The 4,754-nt window shown below is 44.8% G+C and overlaps 1 pseudogene across 1 annotated transcript; it reads left to right on the top strand.

The window, feature by feature from the left end:
- Positions 1–1,941: 1,941 nt before the first annotated feature.
- On the top strand, positions 1,942–4,425 carry LOC310878869 (phosphopentomutase-like; annotated as a pseudogene). The gene is made up of 2 exons: positions 1,942–1,964; positions 3,067–4,425. The product of its transcript is annotated as a phosphopentomutase-like (transcript).
- The last annotated feature ends 329 nt before the right edge of the window (positions 4,426–4,754 follow it).

Genomic DNA, 4,754 nt, shown 5'->3' with positions numbered 1-4,754 from the left:
GCCTCTTCAAAATGTGGCCATTAACTCTTAAAGTTTGAACCGTCCTGACTCCTGTCATACAATCTTTGGAACATGACAAAACTCCCAATATACAGTAGGTCACACCCATTTCTGCCTGACAAGATTTTCTTGAATCGTCCTGATGTCACTCTATCCCACGCTATCCCTGGGTCACCGAAGTATAGAATATTAATACCAAAGGGAAATCTGAGATTGCGTCATATAAGAACTGTGTTCCAAAAATAAACAAATCAGTCTGCCATTCTGTAAGGTATGTGACTCTGTGTATAGGATATTGAGTTACATTTGATAATGCCTGCATGTGTTTGGAGAAGATTTATGTATTACTCTTTGGATAAATGAATAGGCTACTTTTTCCACCATCAGTTTATGCTTCATATCCATATGAGTAAAATTGCAGGGCTGATTTGTTTATTTCTGATTGGCTACGATTGGCTTCCAAATTTGCAGGAGGTGCAGGTTTTGCACCTTTCATTTTCAGAAATGTGACTTATTCTCACCAATTTAGACACAAACGTCTCATGCATCAAGTGACAATGACCGTCAAACAGGGTTTTGATACAATACCATTTTCAAATACATTTACAAAATTGTGTGCGGGGCCTATTTCTTATAAAAAACATATATCATGAATGCAATGCAACAACCCAACGCAAACAACACAACGCAATAATACCAAAATTGGAATGGCATGTTGATATTTGATAGGCCTCTAGAGAGCACATTTACAAAACCAGTTTCACTTCTGCTCATGGGGCAAACGCAAACAGTTTGTGGCACGTGTGAGTCATGTGCACCCCATGACTGACACAGCCTTGGCCTTGGGTAGGCTTTTTGGCCTGGTGGAGATCTGCGCTCCAAAGAGTACACTTTCATGTTGATTTCATCTACTAATGACTGTCACGGGGTAGTCCGTGCCGTATAGACTAAAGAGGAACAAACAGACATATACACTACCCAGCTGCTTCCATTTTACAGCAAGCCAGCTTGGAGGTCATTAGTGTTGCATGTTATTCTTATTTTATCATTTGTACCGACAATTAATTATAAAAGGACACACAGATGGTGCCTGGGTTTTAACAGCATTTCTGTTGATTGTGAATTGTGTTTAGTATGAATGTTTCACACCTGTCTCTCCTGCAGTATACTATTGGTGTTGATTGAGTGGGGGAAGGTAAATGGTGCATTTATATAGCGCCTTTATCCAAGGCGCTTTACATAGATTGTGCATTACATTCACCCATTCATACACCGATTGCAGCGGAAGACATGCAAGGTACCACTACCAACCAGCACATCGGGAGAAATTTGGGGTTCAGTGTCTTGCCCAAGGACACTTCGACATGTAGACAGGAGGAGCCGGGATTCGAACCGCCAACCCATGAATCATTGGACAACCTGCTCTACCACCTCAGCCACAGTCGCCCGTTTTTACGTACCGATAAACAAATACAGCGTGAAGGCCAGATTACGAGGGCAGCAAGTCAAGACAAACTACAGCTTGTTTGAATATGGACGCATACAAATCATATTCAATCATGATGCTACTAAATATAAGGAGCTGAGTGTACTGTTTAAAACATTTAGGGTTACCACAGGCAGATAGACCTTGGTTCATAAGATCATACAGTATATGGTATACAGTATGGTTCCTATATATTTGTAACTGTTTAAGTCGGCAACACGCCCCTCTACAAAAGCAATCACACAGGCTGAAGCAGGCTACTGCATAATGCATTAGTGACTCCTACAGGTTGGTCGGGGCACCTGTTAATAAGGTGCGGAACTGGGACAGTGGGAAGGATAGAGTGTTCACCCTCCTGGTGAAACTCACAAATACTACCCTAATACACATTTTGTACAATATGTTCTCTAGTGTGAAGACAAGAGGTTATTTATGCCTTCGACATTAGGATCACTATGGCCAGCTCAATGGCCTTGTGGTTAGTGTCCGCCCTGAGACTGGGAGGTTGGGGTTTGATCCCCGGCCGGGGGCAAAACCTTGCCACGAGTACAGGGGATGGAAATCAATTGGATGGTGGTAGATCATTATTGCAATCTTTTCAAAACCAGTGATTTTCAATTGCCTAAAAATGTTAAAAGGGGTATCCCATTTTCATTCTACACTCTACAGTATGATCAATGTCAAATTATCATAATACTGGGATGTTAGGAGCTGATCCTCCGCCTTTGTGATCTGCCAGCATATATTATTTTGCTAGACGAACTGTCTATCCGACTCCCAATAACTTTACAAAGATTTCCATAATATCTCTTACATAACACCATGCGCCAAGTGGTTGTACTCTAGATGCGTGGAATCTCGGAATCTAATTACATGGGATCTAATCATAGGCTTTTGTTCATTTGATCATCATGTTTGTCAGGCGTTTATGAACAAAGCACAGACAAAGAATAATGTGATTAATTGGTGAATTTTCTTTTCAGACAAAGACTAATCGCACGCACGCGCGCGCACACACACACACACACACACACACACACACACACACACACACACACACACACACACACACACAAACACGTTTTACTGAGGTTAAGGTTAAGAATAAGGTTTTTAGTTTACTGAGGTTACGTTTATAGGAATACCATGCAGGTAGAAAGAGAGATCGTTCAGAGTTCGCCGGAATTGAGCCCAGGGCGACTGTGTTTTGAGGCGAACATTCTGGTATCAGATACAAAGGATTACCTTGTTCATTTCCATTATGTTACCTATACTGTGTATACCATGGCCCCTATATTGTGGCACCAACCTAGCCTGGTAAAACCTTCCCCCTTGAAAAAGAATCATTCTGAATGGGAGGGAGGGGTGAATGAAATGTTTCAAGAGGGATGGGTTTACCAGGCTAGCACCAACCTAGCCTGGGCAGCGTTCCTCAGGCTTATGATCCGGTGTTACGTCATGTCCTCCGAGGTGGAAAGACTGGTGATATTTTTGTCTACTGTATATACTGATCTTTCTGACTCGGTGGGTTGTACACATCAATATATTCTTTCCGTGTGGCCCAAATGTTTCTCTTCCAGGATGGAGTTTGGCACAGCAGGTCTGAGGGCAGCCATGGGCCCTGGCATATCCCGTATGAACAACCTCACCATAATCCAGACCACACAGGGCTTTTGTCGTTACCTAGAGCAGTGCTTTGACAACCTGAAGGAACGAGGGGTGGCGATCGGCTATGATGCCCGGGCCCACCCTGAGAGCGGGGGCAGCAGCAAGCTTTTTGCTAACCATGGCAGCAGTCGTCTTCATCGATCAAGGGGTGCCTAGTGTCCACGTCTTCTCCGACGTTGTATACCTACGCCCTTTGTGCCTTTCGCAGTGTCCCGCCTGGGTCTCTGTGCTGGAATCATGGTTACTGCATCACACAACCCCAAACAGGACAACGGGTATAAAGAAAGTGTACTGGGAAAACATGTGGAGATGCCATAGAGAAGAACCTGGAGCCGTGGCCTGAATCCTGGAATGCAGAGAGGGCCCTGAAGAGCCCCCTGGTCCGTGACCCTTAACAGGACATCCAGAAACACTGTCACCACAGGGAGATTAACAAGGCGAAGATTGTGCACACGTCTGTGCACGGGGGGGGGGGGGGGCATTCATTTGTACAGTCGGCATTCAATGCATTCAACCTTCATCCTCCATATGCTGTAGAGGAGCAGAAGGACCCTGACCCAGAGTTCCCAATGGTCAAATACCCCAACCCTGAGGAAGGAGAGGGTGTTTTGGCTCTATCCTTTTCTCTGGCAGAGCGGAAAGGGGCCACCGTGGTGCTTGCTAATGACCCAGACGCTGACCGTCTAGCCATCGCTGAGAAGAGTAGTGGACAGTGGCGTGTGTTCAGTGGTAATGAGTTGGGAGCCTTGATGGGCTGGTGGCTGTTCCACTTCCACTGTTGGAAACAACAAAACCCAGATTCTGCTTCTGTTAAAAATGTCAAGATAATACGAGCCATGGCTCTGAAGGAGGGCTTCCACTTTGACGAAACAATGACAGGGTTCAAGTGGCTGGGAAACAGAACCAAAGACCTGCTGGACCAGGGAAAGACTGTGCTGTTTGCTTTTGAGGAGGCCATAGGATATATGTGCAGTACCTCTGTACTGGACAAAGATGGAGTGAGTGCTGCAGCCATAGCAGGAGAGATGACTTCTTATCTGGCCAATACAAGTTCCAGTCAGATGATCACATTTTCCTTCTCCAACGGGGGTGTGGCCACCATGAGAACCAGTGGCACCGAGCCAAAGATCAAATACTACACAGAGCTTTGTGCTGGCCCTGGAGACAGTGATGTGGCACAGTTGCAGCAGGAGCTGGATGACTTGGTTGAGGCCATCGTTGAAAACTTTTTCCAACCCAAAAAGAACAACTTGCAACCCAAGCCAGAGTAACCATAACATACTATACAGTACAGCATATACAGTGTATACACTCAGGCGCACACCATTTGGAGTGAGTTTGGTTGTGGTACCGATACTACTGGTTATTACTTGCGCGAGCAGAGCACGCAAGTAGCGTCGCTCGGCCAATCAGGGATTGTGTATTTTTTCATTGGCAAATGAAATGAGGCATGGTTGTGTGTAGTTGCACACATCTTGGTTGAGCTTTTAAAAAAAGTGTAATTAATTTGAAATAAATATAAAAGAATAAACAGTACAATATTGTGCACAACACACAGTATGCGAGTGAAATGTTGACGTACCTAAAACCACACTGTGGA

The sequence above is a fragment of the Protomyctophum parallelum genome (genome assembly GCF_964188405.1).
Source record: "Protomyctophum parallelum genome assembly, chromosome: 1".
Classification (NCBI taxonomy): domain Eukaryota; kingdom Metazoa; phylum Chordata; class Actinopteri; order Myctophiformes; family Myctophidae; genus Protomyctophum; species Protomyctophum parallelum.
The sequence above is the reverse complement of the archived record's forward strand: the minus strand, read 5'-3'. Positions and strand labels throughout refer to the sequence as shown.